The sequence below is a fragment of the Dasypus novemcinctus genome, chromosome 29, assembly GCF_030445035.2.
Source record: "Dasypus novemcinctus isolate mDasNov1 chromosome 29, mDasNov1.1.hap2, whole genome shotgun sequence".
In the NCBI taxonomy this organism is placed as follows: domain Eukaryota; kingdom Metazoa; phylum Chordata; class Mammalia; order Cingulata; family Dasypodidae; genus Dasypus; species Dasypus novemcinctus.
This window is the reverse complement of record NC_080701.1, coordinates 38,846,984-38,860,392: the sequence shown is the minus strand read 5'-3', so window position 1 is coordinate 38,860,392 and position 13,409 is coordinate 38,846,984. Positions and strand designations below refer to the sequence as shown.

At 39.1% G+C, this 13,409-nt stretch overlaps 1 long non-coding RNA gene and 1 pseudogene across 2 annotated transcripts in view; one reads left to right on the top strand and one right to left on the bottom strand.

The window, feature by feature from the left end:
- Positions 1-13,409, top strand: part of LOC139437829 (uncharacterized) — a 185,200-nt gene that overhangs the window by 49,350 nt on the left and 122,441 nt on the right. The window lies entirely within an intron of this gene.
- LOC131276573 (potassium voltage-gated channel subfamily B member 2-like) lies at positions 7,363-12,063 on the bottom strand (annotated as a pseudogene).

The window sequence follows — 13,409 nt, the reverse complement described above, 5'->3', positions numbered from 1 at the left end:
CAAGGAAAGTCCATGTATTAAGTCACAAAACAAGTCTCAATGAATCCAAAATACAGAATTTATAGAATGTTCCTTTTCTGACCACAATGAAATGAAACTAGAAATCAATAACAGGAGTAGAAATGTAAAATTCACAAATATGTGGAAATTAAACAATGTACTATTCAACAACCAACAGGTGAAATAGCACAAGGGAAATTAGAAAATATCTTGAGGCAAAAGAAAATGAAAATACAATGTACCAAAAACTTGCAGGATTCAGCAAAGGTAGTGTTGAGAGAGAAATGATAGCTCTGACTACTAACATTAAAAAAGAAGAAAAAGGGATTGTGGCTGAAAGGGAGTAGTCTAGGGATGTAAATGTCAAATGAAAAAATGCTAGAGAATAATCTGGGGACTGAATAACATAGTGAACTCAAAGGTGAATGAGAACTGTGATTAACAATACAAATACAAGAATCTTCCTCTCTGAACTAGAACAAATGTTCACCACTAGTAAAAGGTGGTAAGAATATAGTGATGCAAGATAAAAATATAAGTAATGCAATTTATGTATTATAGTTAATAGCAATACTGTAATATTCTTGCACCAAGGTCAAAGAAGGTACCATATCAATGCTGTCAATAATAGGGAGGCACAAGACTTTTTCTTTTGGACTAAGGAAAAAGCGCAAAAGTGTACTGGGGAAATGATAGCACAACCCTGTGATGAAAGTGGTATCCAATGAGTGTAGACTTTAGATAGGAGGATAGCATGGGACTGTATAACACAGTGAATTATGTGCTGGAAGATGGATTGCGGTAAACAGTACAATATCAGTGTGTTCTCTTGTGAACTATAACAAATGTGAAATCCTAATGCATAGTGTTAATAATAGTGGACACCGCAATCCATATGGACCATAGCTAATGGTAATAGCCTGATTACATTCTTTCAAAATCTGTAACAAATATTCCACAACAATGTAAGTTTTTGGTGGATGGGTGATGTATTGGAATTCTGCACAGTAAACATGGTTGTTTTGTAAGCTCACAACTGCTCTAATAAAAAAATAAAAAAGATAAAAAAATCAAAACAGAGAGCTATCCTTAAAATAGTACAATAAAATAATATCAAACTAAACCCAAAAGGAGCACAAGGAAGGAAATAACAAACTAAACTTGGAATAGAAATCAATGAAATGAAGAATCAAAAAACAATATATATCATCAACCAAAAAATCAGTACATTTGACAAACTTTTACCTAGACTGAAAAATAAATATGAGATAGGACAAAATTAACTAAAATTAGAAATGAAAAGAAGGGTATTATTACTCTTTTTATTACCCCACTCAAATAATAAGAGGATACTATGAAAAACTGTGTATTAACAAATTAGATAAGCTAGATGAAATGGGCAAATTCCTAGCAACACACAAAATACCTATATTGATGAAAGAAGATGTAGAAGATAACTAGTAAAGAGATGAGTCATCAAAAACTTCTGAACAAAGAAAAGCCCAGGACCATATTACATCACAGCGGAATTTTACCAAACTTTCAAAGAAATTTAAGACCAATCCTGTTCACACACTTCCAATTAAGGAGTCTAGTGACTTCAAAGTTTATGTACCCCAGAAAAGTATATTCTGCATGTTAATCCATCCATGTGGGTGTGAGCCCATTGTAAGCAAGATATAGGTGAGGAGCATCTTAAAATGTGACTCACCTCATTCAGGTTGGATCCTAATCCTCTTACTGGAGTCCTTTAGAAGAGAATGAATTCAGACAAAAATAAAGTGATGGAAACAATAATCTGGAAATAAAGTTGCCTGAAGGAGAAGGGAGATATGCAGATGCATCTCCCTCCACTTCTACCGTTGTTGCTACATAGTGTTCACTGACTGGATTTTTGAAATAGTTGATTCAGAAGGTTCCTCACTGTTTAATAGTTGTTTTGGAAGAGGGACTGATTCCTGGAGTTTTCTACTCCATCATCTTCCCACTATTCCCCTGTATGCATGCATTTTTACATGTGTCATTGTGTACACATGCCCAGGTTTCTCTTGGGAAATTGTTGGCAGACTCATTGCACCATATTGTATGCAGATATTCAACTGTGTTACAAAATGCCAAAATGACTCCTAAACCGTTACACCATTATGTGTGCCAATGTCACTGTATGATAGTATGTATTGTTTCACATCATTTTTGCACATCATGTTGTAAGTTTTTAAATTTTGGTAAATCTTGTATGTAAGTATGTAATTGTATCACCTTTTAGTTTGAATTTTTATTTCCCTCTGAGCACCTTTCTTTTACTGAATTCTTTCATGAAGTACTTGTTCAATTATCTTGCCCAATTTTCCTATAGGATTGTATGTTTGTACTGATTTCTAGAAGGTGTTAATATATGCTGGATACATATCCTTTGTCATTTTTATATGTTGTTAAAGTCTTCTCTAACCAGTTAGTGTCGCTTTAAAAATTTTTGTATTATCTTTCATTAACCAAATCTCCTTAATTTTTCTGTCATATATTTCTTTAAATCATATTCATGGTTGTTATTAACTTCTGTGTCTTGTTCTTAAAAAACAAATGATAAATACAAATATTGCTTTATAATATCTTTATATTCTTTCCCTCAACTTTTTGCATGTATTTAAAAAGTTGACATTTTATTGTGTATATTGAGACAGATGTGCAATTATTTTTACATGCATACCTAATTGTTCCAGGACTATTTTAAAAATTTGTCCTTCCTCCACTGATCTGCAGTACCAATCTGGTCTTATATCATGGATGGCTCTTCCTGTTTCAGCACTCTTTCTTCTTTGCACTGGCCTGTTTTCCTATTTGTCCCCTGTCACATACCTTGAGTTGTAATTATAGGATGACCCATATTGTGATACAACAGGTGTTTTCCTCTTTTCAAAAGGGTTTTCACTTTTACCATCCCACTGAATTTCCATATAAAGTTTAGAACTAGGTTGTCAAACTCATTGAGCCTTGCTTTCATTTTTATTTTGTTATCACAGTGCATCTATGTCTCATCTCCAAAAAATCCTTCTCCCATCTGCTTAATCATTTTTGGTTAATAATTTAATATTCCATAATGATCACATTAGGAGGTGGATGAGAAAATTCAATGTACTCAATATGTCTTATTTATCTATAGTTCTAATTTATTTATCCATATTTGCCATATATAGATGGATGGTAATGATTATTAAATATCCATGTCACTACCAGCCAACTTAAGATACAGCATATCACCAATAGTTTTGATGCCTTCTATGTGCAATAGCAGTTTTCTTTTCTCAGAAGTGAAATATAAATTTTCAATTAAAATAAGCAAAAGCTACACTATTTTACTTCAAATTTTTGATGAGTTTAATACAGAATGTCAAATAACATTCTATGACTCTCATACTATAACTCTACTTCTGACTTTCTGAACACTAGCACATGCTCCCTTCTAAACTCCAGCCTTGCAAAACTATTTGAAGACATATAATATGCTTTTTCTTTCATATATTTTCTCCATTATAATTTTTTCCATGAAATATTTCTTTTCTATCTTTTGTATTACTGGCTAATTTTTACATCTCTCTCAAAATTCTCAAAACACATTCTCTTCTTTAGAGAGCTCATTTGCTCTTTTAAAGTGTCAATTATATGCCTGCTCTTTTTTCTTACATGGTAATGTAATATGTAGCACTGTATTGGTTACAAAAACTTTTTTCTCTCTCTTGCTAGTGTGTGATCTACCTAAAGACAAGTTCACCATCACATCTCCATTTAGTGACTAAAGATAAGCACTCAAAAGATGACTATGGAATGATGTTTTGTATAATAACAGCTGAATATATTTTACTCCTTCAATATTTGATTTAATTCAGTATGTGTTTTTTGGTATTGAGGCATAAAATGATTAGGAGACATGACACAGATTTATGAACCTTACTAAGGAAGCATATAATATTTACACAAATAGTTGTACCTATTACTGTTTTATATAAGTTCATAATAAAGTATTCAAATGTGTAGTAAATTTTAGTTGAAATGAAAGCAATATGGATGGAGGGATTCAAATAATTCTCTCATTTAATAATATTTATTGAGCAATTGTTATATGTCAGACATTCAGCACCATACTGGAAATGAGATCATCCAAATATTCTCATTCCCTGCCATCACAAAGTTCAGAATCTAGAGTGGAAGCCAGGCATTAAAAATTGATGTGATTTTTCAATTGTTTTTACATGGTAAGAGGGAAAATAGCGATTAAAGATGAATTTGTTTCCACCTGGCAGTTTGGACAAGGCTTCTTAGAAATGAAGTACAGAGATAGGACACACTCTAAAATGTCTCATTATGAGGAAGAAATTGAAATGTGAGGAATATAAATAAAACATTAAGCAAGACTGGAGAAACTGGAACTGAGGATATAAGCAAGGGGACATTATTACACCTGAGCCATATAATGTGTATAAAAATTTTTGGAATTAGTTTAAAAATGAGAAACCATTACAGTAATTTAAATGAAGATCATAAAAGGTAAGATGGGTGGAAGGATGGATGGATACATGCATGCATAAAAGACTGTGCACATGTGCTCAATAAAACCTTGAGAGCATTTTTAGAATCACTATTGAAATTTTGTAGTCTAAAAAATAATGTATCAGGTGATGAAATTTATGACTTTAAGGATGAAAATACTTTAGTCTCCTAGGATGCTCTTCTTTGGTCATCTTGTATTAAATAAGAATTTCCTGGTGGAGCCTGATATCTCAAGGGAACAAGCCATGAGCTCTCTGTACAATGTGCAAGCATCCATGCTTCAGGGAAACTGACAACTTCATAATGAAATGTGTCTCTTCTCTAGACATAAGGGAATAAAGAACATCTTTACCTACTGTCAAGCTTGTGCTCCTCTATAAACAGCATTTTTTATTGCTATTTACTATTTTTCTATCTACAGTTTTGTAGTGTTAAGGCCTCCTAAAGTTATTGGAAGATCAAATGTGTAATTGCTAAATATCTGAGGATTTTCCAAGGGATTATCATAGTCTGGGAAGCCCACAAGTAAATCAAAATTTAACAATTCTTTTTTTAAAAAAAGATGTATTTATTTATTTATTTAATTCTCTCCCCTCCCCCCCCCCGGTTTTCTGTTCTCTGTGTCTATTTGCTGTGTCTCTTTCTTTGTCCACTTTTGTTGTTCTCAGCAGCATGGGAATCTGTGTTTCTTTTGCTTGTGTCATCTTGCTGCATTAGCTCTCTGTGTGGGAGGTGCCATTCTTGGGCAGGCTGCACTTTCTTTCCTGCTGGGTGACTCTCCTTATGGGGCATACTCCTTGTGCATGGAGCTCCCCCACGCAGGGGACACCCCTGCATGGCACGGCACTCCTTGCGTGCATCAGCACTACGCATGGGCTGGCTCCACATGGGTCAAGGAGGCCCGGAGTTTGAACCGTGGACCTCCCATGTGATAGACGGATGCCCTAACCACTGGGCCAAGGCTGCTGCCAAAATATAACAATTGTTCAGTAAACATGTAATTTAGGGAAAAGCAGAGAAGAAATTTGGGAGGTGAGCTCCTGTGCTCAAAATCTCTCTTTCCCCTAAAGTCTCCTTGGGCTTGTTACTGCTCTACATAGTCTCTTAGAGGTCAAGATCTCAGAACAGATCTTGGCATCCAGTGAGCTCTATGTAAATGTCAGTTATTATCATCATGGCCACCAGCCATCTTCTTGACTCACAGTTCATGGGGTCCTGCTAAGATATCATATTTTACAGCAAACGTGGTTTCAGTTCTTCATGTAAGATATTTAGATGAATCAAGAAACTGATGTTAACACCCTCACTTGATATATGGAGAAACTTATTCTGAGAAAAAGAAATCACTTTTCAAGGTGAGTGAGTCAGGGACTCACAGTATTCAGATCTATCACCCTACTCTTGAACCTCTCCAGGTAGCCAGGGTTCCAATCCTGGCATTCTCTCAAGATAAATGCAGGACAAAAAGGCAGGGCACATTTCTCTTTTCCAAAACAGGTCAGAGTAGACAGAAGCTTCCTGAGCTCAACATCCAGATCAAACGGTGCATGTATTATGCATTTGGTATACTTGGTATAGTTTCCCATTGATCTGAGGGTTCTTTCAGAGGATTACATTGGTGAACACTCCCCTGTAGATAGGACTATGGATTCTCTTCACCCTCAAGTGACTCAGTGCTTAGTGGCTGCTCTTCCAAGCATATTCGATGATATCTAGTATGTAGGTTCTCACTGGCTGCCTGCAAGGAGGAACATGTACCAGGCTGCTTGAGATCGAGAGTGCAAAGAAACATTGGTTACCACAGCTGTTGAAACTGGCAACCTCGACTTTATTCATATCCATTCCTAAACAACCTGATGGATTTTATGATTTTTTTTTTCTGGAATTAAGGCATTATGCCCACTTTCAAAACCCATGTCAGTTACTCTTTAAATCTCTACTAAATGCATCTTGACTCTCTTTCCTGCACCACTATCTAATGATAATGGTTAAATGCTTGTTACATTTCTATTGCTTGCCTTACCTTTTTTGGTTTTTCCTCACTTTCATCCCCTTTCTTCACATGTCTACATATTAATACTTACTTGCACATGGTTATTCTGAAGAGAGAGTTCACAGAGAAGGCCTGCAATCATTTCACATCCATCAACCCTCCAACCTGAAATCCTGTGGAGGTATGTCCTCATTGGTGTAATTAGGTTTTGATGGGAGAATATATGGTTGAATCTATAACAACTTCTACTTATTTTGGGGCTTGATTGTTTCTTCCTAGTAGCCAATGGCGTTCTTGTTTGCAATGTAATTTTAATTTTATATTCCTGATATGTAGTGTAGGACCTTGGACATAATATCCATTCAATAATTAAGGATGGATACATTAATTGATTTCATGTCTAAAGACAAATAATTAAGTCATGTTGCTTTTTAAAAGAGATATACAGTACTTTAAAATGTGCTCTAAAAAAGTTTGTAAATGAATAGAGCTGCATGTGAAAATTAAGTAGAATATATAATCTCAAAAAAACAAGCTTTTCATTTATTCACTCATATATATATATAATATATATATATATCCATTTATTTTTTCTGGGTCTTAAAAGAGCTTTATTTGTTCACTGTTCTTCAGTCATTTTTTGTTACAAAATGCAGTCTTAACTATTTAACTGTGTTTAAACAAAATGGTTCATGTCATGCAAAAGTAATATTTTATGCACTTTTTTGGGGATAGATGGGGTGGGTTAGACCACAGACATGGTTACCTGTGTTTTTTAAGGAATAAGAATTTTGTTTTGTTTTTCCTTTTTATTGCTTTTGTAACTAGTCAATGCTAGTTTCACATGTGGGAAAATAATTTCTCTCTCCTGGGTTGGAATGAGTCTCTGGGGCAAAGAAGTGGTTTTCCATCTTGTACCCTTCTTGACTATTGTCCTTTCTTACTCACCCATAGCGTGGTGAATGTCTTGCCTGCAGTTGTGATCTGTGTCCTGGGGAGGAAGAGCCAACAGAAACCTTTTCTCTTAAAGGGTCTCTTCCATCACTAGGCTTATCTGCAAAGCAATTTGGGCTGGAGCTTGCCTGCTGGTCCTGCCTCAGCCCTTGGAACTCTAAAAAGTCATTGTCAATGACACCCCACATCAGTGTTCCTCCCCTGCCATAGTTGAACCCCTCTGTGATCCAAAACTTCTTCAAAAATGAAGTCTAAAATATTTCCAAGTACAATTAATCAGAAAATGAAATATTAATGATAGTCTTAAAGATTAGAAATAGAATACATAAAAATTTAGAAAAACTAAAATAAAGTAAAAAATAATTTGGAGCATTAAAAAATGAAAAATATAAAAATTTTTTTTTGATGTTTTGCCTTTCATCTCTCTAATAGGTATTGCCCTGTGTGTGTGTACAGTGGCAAGACAATCTCTTCCATTCCTTCTTCAGTGTCTACAAACTCTTTTTTTAAATTATATCTTCAAAGTTTTAGGTCACAGTAAAGTCACATATCAAATATAGGGAACTCTCATATACCTAACATCAAACCCCTTTTCCCCCTTCCTCAGAATGATTTTTTTTTACATGTGGATGCTATATTTGCTGCAACTGATTTACAGATATTTAAACATAGCTACCAATCATGGTTCCATTATAGTTTACATTATCATTCACATTTTAGACTATGCACTTTTATAAATTTTTGGTTACAATATGATTTACATTATGGTTTATATTGTAGACTGTACACCTTTATAAATTTGGGTGATATTTAAAATGGCCAGTATCCATCATTGCAGGATCATTCAGAACACTTCCATTGCCCCCCCCCAGTAACCCCCTCTTTTAACTATTCTATTCCTCTCTCCCCTTCCCCTTAAGGTGGGAGGGAATTCTCCAGGGCATGCATATAGGTTACATAGATCTGTTCAGATGTTTGTTGGGTATTGACATAGAGGGTAGAGTATCACATGAAAACTGAGGGAATGCTGAGTTCCCATTCTGGAAAACCCTGTCACACTCTCCAATGGAGCAGCAACAGTCCCCCAAGTGCAAGGGCACAGAGAAGGATGGTCCAATGTTGGGCCCTTGATACTGATGACTATGTTTATGAGCCTGTGTGCTTGAATTTTCAACTTGGCCTAGAGCTGCAGGGTACCTAAGAGTTTCCTCCTGAGAGCCTCCATGTTACTCATATGTGGCCACTCTCTAAGCCAAACTCAGCATTACATTCCCCCCATCAACGGACATGACTCCCAGGGATGAGCCTCCCTGGTGCAGAGGGATTACTGCTGAGCACCAGCTGGTAATGCAACTAGAAAAAGACCTTGAATAAAAGGGGGAAATGATAAAGACAAATGAGTTTATATGGCTAAGAGTTTTCAAAATGAGTTGGGAGGTCATCAGAAGGCTTGCGCTTATGCACACCTCAGCAGGATCTCAGAGACAGCCAAAGTAGATACAACCCCAGGTAGTGGTGCTCCTTAGGGCTATGGAGACACCTAAGCCCTATGGTCATGGCAGATGGCTCTGCAGTTTTTTGCTTGCCAGTGGGTCCAACTTTGGCACTTGTGCTCCTGAGTGCAACAGAGTTGGACACAGATATGACCTCTCTATGCATGCCTCTTCTGTCACTTTTACTGAACCTGTGGTTGGCACTGGGGTTGGTGTATGCTCAGGAGTCTTGAATCTCTGCACTGTCTATGTGCCAGCTGGGCCCTGAACTTCAGCAGAGTTGCAACACCTACTCTCCAGTTCATTGGACCCAGGTCAGCTAATGGAGGTGATGATAGTCAACCATCTCACCAGGGAACCCAGAGGGTCTACAGCTGCAAGCAGGAGAATTCCATCCATCAGCCATGTGGGATCTAAGCCCCCTCTCAATTTAGAGGTGGAGTGGATATCACCATCTCAGGGTCCTCAGGATGGAGGAATAAAATATGGATTAGAGTGGAGAAAAAGAAAAGAGTCATTGTCTTCACCGGTGTCTATTTCAATGAAGCTCCTCCTCTCCCTTGAAAAGAAAAGAAACTGTTTTTGCTTGGGAAACTGAGGGGATAAACCTTTTGAAGGTCCCTGACAATTGTCAGAAACCTCCCTGCCCATCAAAGTGTGTCTCCCTGGGGAGAGTTTTCTTCCAAGATGTTGGTGCTGATGTGCTATGAAGTGGTGAGCAGAGTCAGCTGTGATGACTGGCAGTGGCCTGGCTATGCTGGGGGTGGGGTGTCTGTGGTGCACCGCATCTACTTTCCTGAGAGCTCACTTTGAGGGATCTGGGCTTGAGTGAGTTGTTGCCTTTCAGCATGCCCTTAGGGCTGTCAGGGACAATGCCAGACTGTGGAGGACTGTGGGCCGCCCTGGGAACCATGGGCATTCAGGTTCACAGTTACGTCAATTGGAGGATGTGTCAAGGCAGCATCCCACACAGCCGGCCCTTTCTTTCTAAGTGTTAGAGACAGGGGACCTAGGCTCTGTCGTGCTCTTCTGTTCACATAAGGTCAGTGAGGAACTTCCCCTGCAAGTGGGAAGCAGAGGGCAGTGGCAGGGGAAGTCTCTGTCCCAGGGAATTCAGTGGTATAGCTGGTGAAGCTGTCAATGCTGTCAATGCTTTTCATGTCCATCATGATCTTGGTGTGCACCAAGGCCAGCTGCTCTGGGGGCAGGCCACCTCTTCCACCTCAATCTCTTCCTCAAACGCAGATGGTCTGTTCCTGGTAGTCTGGGTTTAGGTGAGAAGGAGGCTATGTCTTGGTGATTTCATTGTATAGCACTCCAGTTTCTGGTCACTTAGGTGCTGTGGCTGAAGGAAGGAGTGTTGTTCACCTGCTCATGGGATTCCTTTTGGCTAACTTTCTGATGCTTATCCTCCTAAGACTTATAGAAACTTGTTTCAGACAGTGCCTTCCCAGTCCACCTCCACAGGCTGGGAGACAGTTAATAATCATTGGCTGAGTCCTTCATATTGGCCAACTCTCCTGCCTTCTCCACAGCCGCATCTCTCAGTTCCATACATCCACCAAAGGCATACCTTAAGTTCATAGAATGATGCTTCCATTCCTCTTTGCCTGCTTCAGAGCCTCTCTTCTTTTAATTGCTTTATCCTGGCATTTCTGCTCCTTGTAAAACTCAGAAAATTTGTTTACAATGATTGGGATGGGAAAGGCTATAACCAGGATCCCAGCAATACAGCAGAGGACACCCATGATTTTCTATCATAGTGTTTTAGGGTAAATGTCACCATAGCCTATAATGGTCATGGTGATGGTGGCTCACCAAAATGATGTGGGGATATTGGTGAATTTGGTAGCATCTTCATCTTTCTCAGCAAAAGATGACAGGTTGAAAATATCATGATCTCCATTGCCAAAAACAGTATCAATGAGTCAAATTCACTGTAACTCTCTTTGAGGGTGAAACCCAGATACTGCATGCCTATTGGATGTCTTTTGAGTTTTAGGATTCTCAGGATATGCATGAATCAGAAGATCTGAGCCACACACCTCATGTTCTGGAACTGTAGCATGCTTTTGTTGGATTCCATCAGGAAAATGGTGACATAGTAATGTAAAATAGCCAGCAAATCAGTGATGTTTAGTGGGCCTTTAAAGAACTTCCATTTATTGCATGAGGATAGGAACAATAAAATGTACTCCCACAAATCAAGCAATATACACAGCCTCCACATGTGCTAACTGGAGATTGTCATTTGGTTGTCTGAATTCATCTGTTTCCTGCAGCTCCTGTAATGTGTTGAGTGATAAAGTAATGATGGAGTGTGAAATGTATAGGATAGACATGATGGCTAAGATCTTCCAAATTTTTAGTCAAAGGAAACTGGAAAGTCCAAGGTGGACAATTGGTAGATTGCAGTTTTCTTTGACTCCAAAATCAGAACCACAGTGAAAATCATTTTATATTTCATGGCTTTGAAGTTACTAATCAGTTCAGTTTTTCCAGCAAGTCCCAGTTTCTTCCTTTCTCAGGGCAGTAGGTATAATCAAACTCTTCTCCCTCTTGGTCTCTCATTGCCTTGGGCTCGTGCCTCAGTTCTTTATTCATTTGCTCTTTCTTTTGATGATATCTGGCTTGACAGCAGGACTCTAAATAAATCTCATCAACTCCCCAGTAACCAAGCTCTTGGTCAAAAGAGAGAGCCCACATTTCTTCCATCATGTGGAGTTTCCTGTCCAGTAGAAATTTAAAATGGAAGTGAAGGCTCCTGGATACGGATCAAAAAAATATTCCTTCTCGTTCAAATTATAGTCATCACACACTTCCACGAGGCTCCCATGGGTGTTGCATGCTTAAAGCTTCCCCAAGCATGTCCTCGGTAGCCAGTCAACGTTCTCCACAGAACTTGGCGGTTGAGGCCCCTCCTTTGATTTTGACTCTCCTAGAACACGTTTTGCTCCTAAGGATGCCCACTGGTTCTGGTGGAAGAGACAGTGTTGACCTTGAAGTCTTCCTGTTTACCCAGGGGGAGCTTTTCTGCCAATTCGAACTAGACAAAACCTCAGGGCTAGGGTCCTTCATAGAACAAGCTATGGGAAGGTCAGCTGAAGCACTGTCCCTTGGAGACAGGCATCTCTACAGGCGCAGGTAGCTCCACAGACCCGCTCAGCTGAGGCACAGCCTCGGGCACCACAGAGGCTGTGGGATTCCCGCTCCCGCTGGGCGCCTGTCCCCGCGACGATTCCCTTCGCTAATGATTTGTCACTGGAAAACCCTCCCCTCCACAGAGGGGAGTCTCCCTGGCTGGAGATCCTGCGGGGTCTCCCCCTTATCTGTACGGCCCTGACTCTGGTTCACCATCTCTAGGAGGAAGGCTCAAGGAGAGGTAATGGGAGAAAGCTAAGGCACCCTTTAAAAGAACAATAGTCTTCCTCGCTCTTCACCCCTTCCCCACGCGGGGCTCCCTGCCGAGAAATCCAGCGCAAGGAAGGAGCTGAAGTGGGCAGCGCAGCCGAAGAGTCACCACCGCCTTGGCAGCCCAAGGCTCAGCAGCGCGGGCAGGGAGGCTGTGTGTGTGCAGGGATCAGGCTGGGTGTGGGGGATGAGGCGCAGCGCTTGGGAGACTTTCCCCACCCTGCAGCTCGCCGATTGGGGCGCACAAGATATCCATTTATTTTTTAAACAGAGTTTCTGGACTAGAGGGGTTTCTGTTTTAAATTTTACTACACTGTGTAGATGCATATCTTTAAAAAGAAAATTCAAACAAAACCACATCCCTCTTACAAAGACCTTACTTCTCTTTTACCCAATTATATCCAAATAAGGTTTAATGACATTTAAGGTCTTTGAAAAATTGACTCAAACTTATCTTTTTTTTTTTAATATATGGGAACCCATTTAACCCCACCCCCCCAGCACCCCCCCCCCCCCCAGCAACACTCATTCTCATCATCATGACACATCCATTGCATTTGGTAAGTACATCTCTGGGCACCTCTGCACCTCATGGTCAGTGGTCCACATCATGGCCCGTACTCTCCCCCATTCCATCCAGTGGGCCCTGTGAGAATTTACAATGTCCGGTGATTGCCCCTGAAGCACCATCCAGGGCAGCTCCAAGTCCCAAAGATGCCTCCAAACTTATCTTTAAATACCATATCCTGTTATTTGATTTAGTCCATATAGGCAATAATCCCTTCTAAATTTAGTTACTTGCTCTTTTAATTTTTTCTATATTAGAGAAGTTGTGAGTTTACAAAACAACCATTCACAAAATACAGGGTTCCTATTACCACTCTACTACCAACACCTTGCATTGATGTGGAACATTTGTTACAACTGATGACAGCATATTTTTATAATTGTTCTATTAACTAGAGTCCGTTGTGTAACATAGCATTCACTGTGTAGTATATTTCCGAGGATTT